Source organism: Cygnus olor, chromosome 12, assembly GCF_009769625.2.
Source record: "Cygnus olor isolate bCygOlo1 chromosome 12, bCygOlo1.pri.v2, whole genome shotgun sequence".
In the NCBI taxonomy this organism is placed as follows: Eukaryota; Metazoa; Chordata; class Aves; order Anseriformes; family Anatidae; genus Cygnus; species Cygnus olor.
Genome location: NC_049180.1, coordinates 17,474,068 through 17,489,784, shown reverse-complemented (window position 1 = coordinate 17,489,784; position 15,717 = coordinate 17,474,068). Strand labels below are relative to the sequence as shown.

The 15,717-nt window shown below is 35.7% G+C and overlaps 1 long non-coding RNA gene across 2 annotated transcripts in view; it reads right to left on the bottom strand.

The window, feature by feature from the left end:
* Positions 1-15,717, bottom strand: part of LOC121076451 — a 105,845-nt gene that overhangs the window by 38,341 nt on the left and 51,787 nt on the right. For both annotated transcript variants that reach the window (XR_005823516.1, XR_005823517.1), the window contains exon 3: positions 2,212-2,279. This is a non-coding gene — a long non-coding RNA (uncharacterized LOC121076451). The remainder of the gene's footprint in view (positions 1-2,211; positions 2,280-15,717) is intronic.

The window sequence follows — 15,717 nt, the reverse complement described above, 5'->3', positions numbered from 1 at the left end:
AGAAGGCTCCTGGCATTCACATTTATGTAAACTACAACAAGACACTCAACCACACATTTCCCACTTGCAAGATGGGTATCAGGAATTTCTTAGGGATACTGTGATAAAAAATATTTGCTTTTGGATCTAGTATGGTGCAGAGATCCTGTGCTAAGATTGGTGACATTAGTCCAAAACCTGAAAGCCCTATGTCCATGGGCAGCACTGTACCTGAGCTATTAATTTGTACTTTTTTAGCGAGAGTGAGTCAGTTCACTAAGAGCTGCATATGTACACAGTAGTCCTGGAGGTAGTGGGGGAGATCTCTTTGCCAAGCTTCACTTGGGCCTTTTGTGCCTGTGGCATCCTTAAGAAACAAAAACAAACAAACAAACAAAAACTCCAAAGGCTATATTTCTATATCTGCTCTCTATTTTTGAGAATGTTACCCTTACTATTCCTCAGCCATGTATGCCTCTTCTTAATTGAACTGCACTGCAAAACAGGTTGACTTTAAAAGATAGCAATAAGTCATGACAAAAAGCTCATGTGGAATTAATTGTATTCAACACATACTGGTGTATTTTTGTGGCTTTTTCTAGCTAGCCACAAGAACAAAAGCAGCCAGTTAACTAGAATTGTTTTTTACATTAAAAAGCCAAACACTTCAGACACAAAATTGATAAGTATTAATGAAGTATGCACACAAATGCAGAATACATTCCAATGCACATCCTAGATTTGCTTTCTCCAATGCTCTCATTGTCACTATAATTGATATATAATAAATTATAACAACACCTTGCATCTGAGAGAAGTGGTAAACAGGCACACGGGTTTTGCTGCCTGGAAATAGAGTATTTCTTGTTATAATGATAGCCAGACAAAAAAAAATACAGGCCTGAGTAGCTTCTTTGGGATTATTTTCATTAGATGTCATAAGGTCCCTGGGTACTTGTACAATCAGTAACACTTCACAGAACCTTCACTTCTAACAAATAATTAGCTAAAATTGAACCAGAGATTTCTTACATGCATGTCATAGATTTGATATGAATAATGAGGGAAAAGGTTAACAGCGGGTCATAGGCAGTTCCCTATCTTCCAGCTTATTTATTCAGTGAAATGAGAAATTGATCACATTATTTCGTATAGAAGAAACTGATTCATTACAATCACATCTGAATTGGCAGTTTTTGCTTTAGGCAATTTCAGAACATTACTTATGCTTAAACAGTTACTGGTAAGGTCATTTTACCACTTGTAATCACCTCTCTGACCTCTTCACGACCATATTCTCGAAAGTTGAAGCATATGTTAAAATTGATAAAAGCATATATATGAACAGAAAACTAACAGTTAAACAAGAGGAGCTGAACAAATAAAACCACACAACTGAAATATGGATGAACACATTCCGGTGCACTAAGAAAATATTGAGAAGACATCATAGCTTGTACATTAAAAACACATTGTCATCCCTATTTTGGCAAGATACCTATTGGAGGGAGAATTATTCTGATACTGCATGCATTGTTAACTATTGGAGGGAAAGAAACAGCAAAGGTGATGGAAACAACTACAGGTAAGGATCTGAAGCTGGAGGTGATGCTAAGGGGCTAGAGGACAGAAAAGGCTAGTTCTTTCCCCCAAGAGAAATGAGGGTCATTACTCTCTCTTCCACTGGCCCATACATGCTCCATGCCTTGGAGAACATTTTTACCAACAGTTCCTCTTGCTACATTAGTATCACTCCAACCAGAGTGTATTTTCAGTCAGACCCTGTTCTTGGGACAGAATGAGGAACTGCAGACCCTGCTAAGCCAGGATCAATTCATTCCCAAATACAGAGACATACTGGGTGAAGTTAGGCTGAAACCTGCAGTGTCTGAGAATCAGTATCATGTGAATGTTGCAGAGTGCATGTACTGCTAGGTGCTGGATTAGATGGAAGATATTCAAGTACAATCTTCCCTTCTAATAAAAGAAATGGGTTTGTTTGACTATTTTTGCAAAACTGAGCCCATAATTCAGGTAATGCATCCCATTGTGTGTTATAAGAACATTAAGAAAATTTTAAGAAGTGGGCTTTGTCATTTGAAAGCAGGGAGATAGATATGTGCAGAGCTTTTGGTAGCAAAAGGGTGTAAATTATCATAGTATTAACTGCTTATCATGACATTCATTAAACCTGTTACTGAAGAGCTACAAGTACAAAGAAACATTACTTACATATTTCAGTTGGAATAGCTTTCTCATTTATGCCTGTTAGCTGCAGTGTCAAAAAGGCATCATCATCACTGCAAAACATAAGAAAATGGTATTTTAAAAGTAATTCTGGTCAATAACTGAACTAAGATATGTTCAAGGATAAACTACAACATAAAACATAATCTATGAATTTATATAATTTTTTTAAGCACCTGTGTTCCTTATACTTGGGAGGCTAATGTTCAGATTTACAAAAGGATTTAAGCATCTAACAAAGGATTAAGAGGACTTCTATATGCTTCTATACCCCACTCCTTTAAACTTCATCCTGACTTCACAGTTGCTTGAAGTCTATAATTGCTTATGTGTTCATAGTTGACCAAGTGCTCAATTGTCTTTTTTGCACTTGTGATAACTGATTTCTCACTAGAAGAAGGAAGCAGTTTGAGATTATCTAGCAGCTAAAACAGCCATTTTCTTATGTTCTCTCAGAAGCCAATATCCCCAAGGTACATCAGTCTGATAGGTGCTATCAGAACATATCCAATGCAGGAGAAAGATTCATACAAATCACAGCAAATGACTCTCAAAATGTGATCAAAGAAGAGGGAGACATCTCAATTTTTATTCAATGGAATAAGGAATCTAAAGAAGTTTCATAGAATCTAAAGAAGTTTCTTGTCTTCCAAGAGAGTTCATGAATCCACAGGCCGTGAAGACCTAAGAGAGTATGCTGAGCTAGTGGAGAGGATGAACACAGGATTCACATAGACAGAGAAAGGATAAGATGACAAAGAGGATTCTCCAGCCCGGTGATTCAACTGCAAGGAAAGTGTTATGGGTTCAGGTCCCTGATCATGTTACTTGCTTGGGATTCAATGATTCAGTTTGTTCCCTGCTGTAGAAACAGTTTTAAGGCACTTCATTCTCTCTGTTTAATTTAGAAGGAAACAAGGTACCTAAATCTGAAGCATACTGGTGTTCAACAATTCATCTGGAGATTTTGTTCTAGATCTCTTAATGCTCGTTGAATAATAATAATAAAGTTAATAAGCAAATGTCCGTGTCCCTTTCCTGAATGTGAGATTCACTGTAGCTTCTTAAAATTGGACATAAAATAACAGGAACAAATTTGGTAAGTTTTGTCAGCATCTTCTTTGAAGGTGGTCTAAATAGTTTTGCAACAGTTCCCACCCTTCTTTAATTTATATCACATGAGTTCTCAATGCTTCCAACAGCTTAAGGAAGATGGAGAGCAAATCTAAAGCTAAACATATAACATGCACTCAAGTGTAGTTTTGATATCTGCTTTAAATAAAGGTATTGCTTAGCCATGAAAAATTTCTTGGCAACAAAGCTGTAGAAATGTATGTTAATTATAAAACAGCCCTAAAAATTGCATTTGTGTGGTTTAAAACATGCCTGTAATAATCACATCATTAATCAATTACTGATATATGTACAGGTGGATTTTATGGTATGCCCACTAGAAACTGGACAGACACCTGCATCTTCCTTATCTTCAGGATGCTCAACTTACTCAAATTTGTGCAATATGTGTAAGGAATGAGAACTATGTGGTTAAAAAAGAAACAGTAAACATCTAGTTGAAAAAGTAGCTAAGAATGTTCATAGAAATGTGTGTAAATGTTTTCACTAGCAAACAATACTCCAAGCATTTTCGTTGTGAATGCCAGTATATTTTATCTGACTCTCATGGCATATCATTGGCCTTTCCAGTCAGTTTACCTGAAGTATGCGAGTAGAACATTAACAGCAGCAAAAATGTATCAGGTCCATATTTCATGTACTTTCCAACATATATAATGCTTTCTCTTTTTGTCAAAACTATCCATTTTTTACCAAGAAGCAAGACAAGTTTAGTCAAAGGAGAACTTTCCACTTCCACTAAAATTGTCATCCCTATATTATCTCATTTAAGACAGTTTTGGCTTAGCTTCTTCCCCCTATTCAGGTTTTGTCATATTGCTAGGCTGCTGCTTACATTCCCTCACACAACACTCCTGTAGATTTAAACCCTCTTTTGTGTAAGTGCAGCAGCTTTGGCTCTGGCCAAAGCTTCTCTTGCAGCAGGCTTTCCATCTCTTCACAGGCAGGATGGGGTAGCACAAATACAACAGATACATGACCACAGAACAGATTCCTCTTTTTTGTCCACCCCTTTTCCAGAGTTTCAAATTTGTCAGCACTCTTGATTTACAATTTATATCTGCTAGGACATACAGTATTTGAAACAAGGCATTTTTCAATGTTTCTAAAAACCTGACTTTTTCTTTTCCTTTTTTTTTTTTTTTTTTTTTTCCTCCAAAACTCTAGCTAGCACAAAAAGTATGTGGAGCTAAACAAAACAGCACATACATATGCAGCCCCTTGCCAGCCACAGCATCTCATAATCACTCTTTCATCTGTGCCATCAGCTGTAACGGAAGACTAGATAAAGATGAGGGAAGACATTCCTGCTGGAAAACTATGCCCTGTTTCTTTTATAACTCATTACATTTCTGTAAAACCTTTCAATCCTGCTCCTATTTAGACTCAATAGATCTGCCAAGGCATTAAGACCTGAGCTCTTTGTTTTCCTCTTGGAAATTTTCTATTTTGTAAAGTCAGTTTACATACTGTGGAGTTAAATAAACCTTTTGTTTTGTTTTAAGAGGATGTGACCATCCCATTATTCTGAGGTGTTCCTATATGAATAAGCGCTCTCAAAATTCAGCAACAATATTCATTACTTGGTACAGGAACAGCTCTGAGAAACAACACAGACATATACAGCGCATTCACCACCAGGACAAACTCCTAATCTCTGTGAACTATGGGATCTCAACCAGAATTCAGAAACTGTCTGCAGACCAAATCTCCAGATTGTCAGAAATGCACATAATTAGTATTTAACTTTGTCTTGCAAAAGTCCTTATCTGATCAAATTACAGTATGTTGCCTCAAAGCTCCATGGCAGCATTCAGAATTATTTAATTATTTCTGATCTTTTATTGGTACAGTTTTGTCTGGCACTCAGGAAACATTTTTCAGGAAAAAATAAAACACGATTCATGTCACAGGTAGTTTATTACCCTTGCCCTTATATCTGTAATTTGCAGTGGTGGCTAGAAATATTTCACTTGTGTGTACTTTTTCTTGCAAGATCAAAGTTCAGTTCCACAAAAGCCTAAATAATGAATAACTTTGCAGACGTTATTCATTCAAATGTTAAAAACTGAGCACCTTCTACAAAGACAACATAAAGATCGTGAATTAGCCGTATGAAAAAGAAACTGTTTTTCTCCTTTGGAACCGTTATGTCTAATCAGTAGAGTTGCCTTGGGCCCTAAGCTGAATCAACTGTTTAATTGTAACCAAATATGAATGTCAACAAGTCAACAGCTATAGTACAGTTTCTCTGACAAAACTAGAATCTGCTTACATTTTCAACAAAATATATCTTCACAAAAGCTGTAAAATTTTGAAGACTAACTGTTCCACCTTCTATTTATTGCTTCCAGGGTGGGCTTTCTCATCACAGAGATAAAGTGATGAAAGAGAAAACTGAGCATTTGACCTAATACTTAAATCTAAAATTAAGTGATGCTGTAGAAACTTATTTTGTGGAAGTATTTTAAAGGATTTTTGTTGTAACACAGAGCACAATATAATTGTGATTTTTTCAGGCTAACTGTAGACATACCTATCCCAGAATAGTTGTACAAATTACAGCTACAGAGGTCTAAAAAATAGTTAACATCCCATTTCTGTAGCAATTGTATCATATCCTTTCTTCATTCAAAGGTTCCTAAATCCCTATAATAAATTGAAGATATTTCATTTTAGAGACTAGCAGATTCCATAATGAGTTAAGCCTCTTTACAGTTTATTTTAATAAAGCACAGCTTTCTAAATATACAGAGGCAATAAAACATGCAGGTTGCAGCAATAATATGTTTAGTAGCCTTGCTTGATAAAATGGAAATGTTTGCATGTTTCAAATTACGAGCAATTTAAAGTAGGAAGTAAGCAAACTAGCTCTTGTGTTATGAAGCTTGACATTGCTAAGCCTTAAGAGAACACATACTTCAAAGTCATACAGACTGATATATACCCTGTAAGCTTGGCAAGAGGAGCAATGCCATAATGATGTACCGCACAACAAAAATCACCACAGACTTCCATTTCAGTGCAATGTTGCCTAGTTTTAAACTTTAAAAAATGTACTAGTGTTGTTATTTTAAAAATTAATTCATCATTTTCTTACAAAAAGATCAACACATAGGAAAAGCACAAGAATGCCTTCCTTTGGATATCAACCAACAAAAATAATCACTGTAAGTTATAAATAGTAAGAATTGTACCAGTATTTTAGCTGAATTTACAGAGTTAGAAATATCACTTGATAATGAATCTACTAATAATATTAGGGCAAATTACTATAATTTTCCCCTGCACCAACATAAGTGTGGAGACACTCTTTCCTATATGAATTTGTAGTTATTCTGCAGACGTTTACACCTGTACAATGTCACCCAATGAATACCAGAATTAAAGTAAATACTACCTACTTACAAACCTAAATGTAATAATTCCTAATTCTTTGTTGAACCGTAGTTAGAATTCAATTAAATTACTGTATATGTGAAAGAACAAAATGTTAAGACTAGAAACACAAACAGAAATAATAAAAAGAAAATCTCAACCTAAGCAGCCTCTGACTCATCTATCAAATCAGCCTGAAATGTGATAACTTTTCAAACCTGTAGCTACTTTATTTCAGAATACAACTGATTCAGAGATGTAGCCACATGGCTTTGCATAGATTTATTCTCAAAGAAGGCAGCAGTATGAAATATTTGCATAAGTCCACAACCAACTAGTTACATACATAAATGTTTAGAAAAAGAAATCTCATTAATCAGTTCAGCTAAGAAACTGATAGCTAATAAGATACCTATAGACAAAACAAACGTGTAAGCCTATCTAAAGTTTTTCTAAAAATAATTAACTTGTTTTGAGAATCATTTCTAATTTTGTGTCCATAGCAATATTACAATACCACAGTAGTTCCTCTCTTTATATAATGGTTCTAAAAATCCGCATTTTAAAAGTAAATTTAATTTGTTGACTTAAATATTAAGTCATGTATGCAAAACTATTTACCTTATTGCACATTCACCCAAATCTCTTGAATTTAATTCTGCCCATTTTTGACTGTAAGTGACATTTAGTGAACCTTCCTATTTTTCCTTTGTTCATTTAGCACTCATCTAGATGAAATTCACTGGCCAATACTAGACATCTTTATTACATAACACTTTGAATATTATATGTAAAATGTTGTTGGGGCCTTATAAAAATATTCTTGACAAAGTTCCACAACAGAATTTAAAATTTTTGCATCTTTGCTTATATGCTAGGAGATTGAACCTTCTCTTCTAAACAATTACAAAGTGATAGCACCAGCAAACCAGTCTTTGTTAACCAAAGCAAAACACTATCTCTTCGAGCATACATGCTGTATGCAGTTTGCCTTTTTCCTAAAAACAAGAAACTTTAGTCAATTCAGCAGAAAGATGTTTGTGGATTTCTGTGGGCTCATGTCATCACAAAAGGAATTGACCAGTTTGATCCAGACTATATGCAGGTGATATGTCCACTCTGCTGATTCTGATTAAATGGACAGCTTCCATGGCCTATGCTTCCATGGCCTATAAAATAAAAACCTGCACCTTTTTGGTTTGACCTTTTTTTTTTGTTTGGAAGCCATGTGCATTGAGAATCAGACTGCTTTGTCAGATAATGCTTTCAGTTGATGCTTTTGAAGACCTGAATGCATGTAGCTCCTGACAATGATTATATGCACGTGTTCCATATAATTCCAAAAGCACACCCATTATGAAAGATTAGTACAGTTGTGCTTATGATGTATTTAGGTCGTCTGTTACTGAATATTTCTACTGTCAGTACAACAAAAGTGTGATGATCACAGTTAAAGCTTAACAAAGAAAATGCTGTCAGGCAATTAGTAAGCTGAAGTCAGCAGTACTAAAGTGAAATATACCATGTTTGGAATAGCAGAGTGGTTTGCTTGTGATAAATGTTGAAACAGGTCCTCATACACAGAACACATCCTAGCCTTGGAAAAAAGTTCAGTGTTTGCGAAAATAAATAAATAAATAAATAAACTGATGCAGCTTAAGCTTATTATTAGGTTCCTTACTTTTCTTTCCAGAACAGCCTCAGTCACTGGGCTTCCAAGAAGTGAGTATTCATTCATTATAGCACAATTGCCTTTTGTATGAAAAAGATAACAACAGCACACCTTAGGAAAAGACTGTATACTACAAAGACATGTTGAAGAGAAAGGAGAGTCTATTAAATGAATCATCTCAAACACCACAAAGATTTTTGGAAAAACACAAGTGACTCTTATTCTTGAAAGACTAACATTAAAAAAATAATAATAATAATTTGGCAAAATACAGAAAAATCAAAACTGGCAAGAGGTCTTTCCAAAGTCTCTAAGCCTTCCCAGTTGACAGCTAAGCAATTACAAAGGATACAAAACCAGCATGTTTTTAGAAAGGGAAAGACTAAATGCAGGTATAGCCTGAGCAACACAATTTCATCACAAGTTAGTCAATACTGGGTGACTTACAATTGGTCTTAGTTTGTTCTAAAATGTTTTACAGACACAATTTTGAATTGCCAGATTTAATCTTAGCATAGTTATCATACTTATGGAAAAAAAAAATCCTACTATAATATACTATAAGAATAGAGGCCAGCTCATGCCTGAAGTATTTACAAAACCAATTGGATAGATTGGGAACAGGATGCACAAAATGAGAGGAGCAACAGCAAAAATAAGGCAGGCCTAGAACAGAAGGGCAATAAAAAATAAATCTGTAAGAATGAAAAGTGGAAAGAGTGAGAAAAGGAAACAATAATTTGGCCTGAAAATCCATGTTTAGGAGAGACTCCTTCCAGCTGTCTGTATGGAATGATGCCTTCCTGCAGGCTTGCAGTGAGTAATCAGTGAAGGCGACCAACGAGAAGCAATAAGTAAACCACGTCCTATAAACTGCAAATCACACAACCACTCCTTTACAATAAGATGGCAGAAGTTCTCTGATAGTCTTTTGGTATCGTTTAGTGGGGTTTGTGCCTGTAATGGAATCCATAAGTTAAATAAGCCTGGCACTTGGCAGGTACTGCAGATAGCTCAACAATGACAAACCCACACGCAGTTGTACATATCTGGCCCAAAGCTTTTTAAGGTTGTGTTTTCAGGACAAGCAGCCAGTTGATTTTGGAAGTCCACCATCGTTATTTCATAGAAAGGGAATACTACCTCCACAAGAGCGATGACTCTTACTGAAACATTGAATTATGTCAGGTGCAGGCTGTGTCTGTGACACACTGGCTTACTAACAGATTATTGACTTTCCACATTCTTCACCTGAGAGCAGCAGGTACTATGCAAACAGGTGGAATCAAGCTGTCTAGGTATTTATGACTTCATTTAACTTTACAGTAAATCTTAGAATTTATATAATTGCAGACGCACTATAATAAGTGAACGTCTATGAACACTTGATACTTAATTGTATTTCACCATTTGTCCTTAATGACATATATATTCTTCAGTATGATAGCCAATAGTCTCTCTTTTTTTTTTTTTTTTTTCCTGAGGGAACAATCATTCAGTTTTCTGTGAAGTTCTACTTTCTGTCTCACTAATTCCACTTAGTTCTAATAAAAAATTTACTCTCCTGAAGGAAAAGAAAATGCTCAAGTAGCTAGATAGTCCTCTGTTTCCTTTGGTTCCTGCAGAGTCACAGACCTGGTATGGCTCTCTATCCCACTGGAGTGAGTGCAAAGACAATGCCCTAAGTACTACAGCAGGCTGTGTTCCACCTGCACTGCACAGCTGGTGGGCTTCAACAGTCACTCCAGGGATTTTTTGCAAATAGAACTTGCATACAGATTTGTAAAAAGAGGATGTAAGCCTTCAACTATTTACTGCTTTATTTGCCACCAAGTGAAACAGCTTAGATACCAACTGTCTAAAAGGTAAGTACCAAGTGTAAGTCAGCTGCAAAGGCCTTTCACCACACCATGAAGACGCATTCTATACGCACTGTAAAATGAGAGGAATTGCTCTCTGAAACGGTTAATACCTTTATGCCAACTATCAGAGGAGATGCAACCAATATCTACCAGTGAAAATCAGATGAAAGCAATGTTCAGCGTGTTCCACCAGGCAGAAAGTGTGTAACATCACCACCTGAGGGAAGAACTCTGAAGATGCTCACGAAGTTCCAGCTGCACAGACCTCACTTAGCTGTTTGTATATCCCTCTAAATTCCCCAGTTGATCCAGGTTACATTTTCTTAACTTGTTCCCTCCCCACTATCCCTCTAACTCTCTCTCACATCCTGTCCTTTCCCAGGCACAGCTGCATAAGCTACCCCACCTCTTATCTCCTTACACAGAACAATTACTTTACATTTCTGTTCAATACATTTTAAGTGTGTTTAATGCCAGTTGAAAAGAAAGAAAAAAAATATTTCCCAACTCTCAGATATGCAAAAGCACATCTCAGGAATTCTGTAGGAAGGAGAGAGATGATGAGACAGATAGTACAGTCTCATTATGGTGGCTCTACTTCAGCTTTTAATTACTTTCTATGAAGGATAAGGGTGGACCAAGTTGTTGGCAGTCTTAATTTTTTTCACAGGACACCAGCCAATGCTGACAATATGCTATTTTTCAGGATGAACTATTTTGATAGGGCAGAACTACAGTGACATCAGGAAAATAGCCACAGCAACATTACTAATGATAGCACTGGAAGTGAATAGGATCAATTTAGGTAGGTCACTTTTTTTTTTTTTTCTTCATAAGAGAACAATCAGACCTAATAAATATCTAAAAGATGAGAATAAAAACTAATTTGTGCTTGCACTGAAACTATTTGCACTAAAATTAATTCCATCTGTAGTAAATCTTGACAGTAGAAGAAAACCAGGGATGTTTTATTTTGTCTTTCTTTCACTATTTAGTTATTTTGAGGATATATGTTTTTTTAATCAGTGCTATTTGTTAAAGTTGGCATTAAATATGAATGGATTATGCCCAGTTCAGCCAGACAATATATGCAGTTCAAAAGCTTTACAGTACGAAAGCATCTTTCCTGAGTCTACAGATTTCTGCACAGCAGGGGGTCTTCAATGTTTTCTAAGCATTTATACATATCATCTCATATCACAGACTTAGCTATTACAAAGAGCCAGTGGTACCTTCCACACAAAGGTCATAGGCCACTGTTATTGACATATGCCTTTAATCCTTCGAACGCTTCAAAAGATGAAGATTAGCAGAAAACCTCAGAACTTGCACCCAGAAGATAGCTATTTGTCAAAGAGTTGATATTATTGATGCTTACAAAAGAAGAACAGTGTGTAATTTATCTAATAAAAGTCAGGTCTTGTTTGCCTAGACTCCAGAGTTCTGACTGTTCCCTTGCTGAACTATTTGATTTCGAGTTTCATATAATAAATGCAAATGTTTGATCGGCTTTGCATCTTCTTAGGAGCAACCGGTATAATTGGGTGGATTTTCTTCCTTGGTTTTCTTCAGTTTTTCTTCTTAAAGTCTTTGTTTCCTTTAGAATTCGTTATAAACAACATAATTATATGTCTCTTTCTTCCTTGATTGAGAGCATTTCTTACAGATGATGATTTACCACTTGGAAATTACAAATAGCATGAATAGATACAATCATTATATTGCAGAATTTACTTTAAAATCCAGAAATGTAGTTTAGCTGAACTGTTCATAAATTATAAGTAGGCAGGTCACATTCTTTCCTCTAATCTTCATATATGACCCTTGATACAAATTCAGCTTGTTCCTGAAACTGGATTAGAAGGTTTCCTCTGGAATGTGGGACAGGTTTAAGGTTGGGAGGAGCAGAAATGGAAATGAAATGCAACTCAAAATAAACTACAGGAAAGAATTATTTTTATCAAGGCTCTTACAGACAATCACCATGTTTCAGTAAGATAGATTGTGCTCCAGCTGAGGTTTAACTTAGGTACAGAGTCTGACTAAAGCCCATTGAATTGACTGAAAAGCTTCCTATTGATTTTGACTAGACTTTGGCCCAAGTTTACAAAGATGCATTAACAACTCCTTTATTTTTCTATTCCCATTTTCTGTAGACAGGAAGGTAATACATTTAAAAGTTTAAACAGAGTTTGTATGAGACTAGCTGTGTTTGGGGTAGTCTGTGTGGAGTGAACCCTGTTAACACATCCTGTTGTGGTAGCTGTTCAGAAGGACAGGAATAAATCAATCAGCTAAAAGGAGAAAAGAGATTAACGGGGTTTTATAGTGTCATCTGTTGTTAGGTGATTTAAGTAAATAAATATGAAATTATATATTATCTATATTATTATCCTTATTATAATTTTATATTATATAACAATATCATTTATATGTTTAAGTATTATATTCAGTAAATATAAATATACTTTATGTAAGTATAAATAAATAAACTAAAGCTCAGCTCAATTTCCTTGTATGTGGTTATCTACTGCTTAAAAAGATGAACCAAGAATAACTTTTTAAAACTGTTGTACATAGATGCCATAGTATTTGTCGTTTTGTTTCTGTTCTTATGGAACTGTGAGAATGCAGAAGTTTTTTTTTTACTTTAGAAACACATTTAAAGTAAAACCGTAAACAACTTCTTTTGGCAATGGTGTTAATTAATCAATTAATGAAGTAAAAGCCTGGGAACACTTTTACACTTGATGTGTACACTATGTCATTGTATGGATCCCGTCAGCGCATCAGTTACTGCTTGTACAAACACACACGAGGTAACTACACCAAGGGCTGCATCAGTTTGTTACACACAGAATGGCCTGAAGCCCAATGAACTCAATCTAAAAATGCAATGACTTCAGTAGTCTTGCGTGTATGCATTTGCAACAGATGGCTATTCAACAACCAGTTCTGAGTATTTGAAACAGGCTCATCCTCTCTTCCAAAATGAGGGACAGAGCATCCATTAATGAAGTTAGGAGAGAAGGAGAGAGGGTCAGGGGAATTAAAGATCAAAGAGCTGCAATTAGGCAATGTTAACGAGGAATGCTCTCAAAAGGTTTCCCCCTTTGTAAAAAGCCTTTAGTTTATTTTATAAACAGGACCCCATATAATGTAGAACCATTTAATCATTAATCCAGATTATTTTCAGGCTCCACTCTTTGCCTGAGAATGTTGTAAGTTAAGACTGCTAGCATATCAAGCATACTTTGAGTGAAATCAAAGTCAAAGCTCATATTCACTTTAGTCAAAGCACAGCTAGGCCAGTGATCAAGAACTTAGTATCCTCATAATGTCTGATATGAAGTCTCTTTTCTTTTATCAGATATTTGCAGTTTAAAAAAAAAAAAAAAAAAAGAGTCATTTTTCAGGGATATGTAAAACAGATTTACCATTTATTTCATAGCCCTCGACATTCAAAGAAAACAAACAAGATTCAAACAACAACTACAACAACACAAAAATACACCTCAGCTGCTTCTTATCCCACAACTTGCCACTCAAGGATTTGATCCTGGAAGTACTGAATAAAAATAAAGTTGACTCACATAGAAGAGCTTGCAGCTTATCTAAACAGATACTGTGATCTTGTCTAATCCATCCTTTCTCCTGGTCACACATTTCTAACCCTTTACTCATTCCAGCATCGGCATTTATCTGATCACGTAGCTAATGGACATAAAAGGAACACTAAAAAAGGCAACAAATATATTTCAACGTGATGCAGACGTCTATGACAAATGCTTGATGGAGTCAGAGAAGCACTCACTCTGCAAATTATATTGTTCCTTACAAAGAGATTGGGGGGGTGGCGGGGGGGGGGGGGGGGGGGGGGAATGGTGGGAAGGAATAGAGAACAAACGTCTGATAATCACAATAAGAATGAAAAACCAAGAAGTAAACTTCTGTGGCCTATCACTAAATCTAAACCAAACAATCCCAAGGAGTTTAAGGAACATCCTCCCATTCAGCCGAGTCACTGTCTATGACTCCTGAGAAAAGAACCTCTCTTCCCACGTCTTCCCTTATTGTCACTCATAATTTTCCTGTGAGCCAGAGCAGGAGCACCTTACTTGCCCAGTGATAAGACTGTAGAGTGGTTCATTACGTTTAGTGCAACTTAACTGCCTGCTCAGAGAAAAATTGCTATAAGCCAAGAAACTATAACAGAAGTCCAAAGTAAGGAAGCCAAACAGTTATCAATACTGTGTTGCTATGATGGAAGAGTTCCAAAAAAAAAAGGTGCTGAGGTGCTGTGTCCACATATTTGAAGGTAACTGAAATGTTCCCTCCTAACAGGAGGGAGAGACTCCTGGCAAACAAAATGGACCAGGATGCATAAGTGGTGCTCCAAATAGTAAGACCGTGTTAATATTCCTACAGAAAGATGACCTGAAAAGGGAATACCAACACAGCTGAGGCACAGCATTTATCAACAGGGACAGTAAAAATTAGAAAGTAAAAAGCAGCAACAACAAACAGTAACACACACACACAAAAGGTAATAATCCCTGCATGCAAGAATAACATATTTTTGCCTGGTTGACCAATATTGGTCATATTATTTATTATTTTTTCATGTATTCTTCTATGAGTCTCCTTTCTGAGTCATATATTCAGATGAGAGGGGATCTTTCTATGTTTAGATAGCACACCATCGGGTGTTTGCTGGTACCTTTGACTTCTGCATGTTACAGCAATATTAACAGCTGTTTGGTTCTGCCGTATAAGAATTACTTCTGAAGATCACAAACAAAATTAAATCAATGCTTTCATCTGAAGTTTTCGCCAAGTTACTTTATTTTTCAAAAAGTTTTTTTCCCAAAAATATTGAAGTATATACTAGCAACGTCTTGATTTTAATAAAAATATCCTGCAAAGTTTAAAGTCATTTTTAAATTTAATATTTTTAGTTAACCAAAACACATGTTGTTTGAAAATCACTCTTTTGAAAAGATCTTTTAAAATTCAAAATAATTTACATTAATAAACAAAACAGTCTATAAAATCTGGAGGATAAATAAATAGTCTATTGTGAACCTGCAAAATGGAAACAACCGTGAAAGTTCAAAATGTTTCACAAAACCATTTTCATGTTTTTCAGCAAGCTCTAGTTACACGCTTACTACAGTAGGGCGACTTTTAAAAAGCAGCTGTGTTTTCCACCAAGGCATTTCATTGTGGGGATAATGTGTGTAAATGATCCCTTCATTATATAGAGTCTGATCTTGTATTCTTTGTGCATCCTAAGTTCACACTGAAACTAACTATGTGTTAACAATAGTATTCTAGCCAAAGTCTAACGTGGTAATTGTGTCATTATGCCTACCTAAGTTTCCCTTGTCTTATTCGGATATAGCATTTTACTTTCTGATATTGAGCCAAAGTATTCAATAGGAG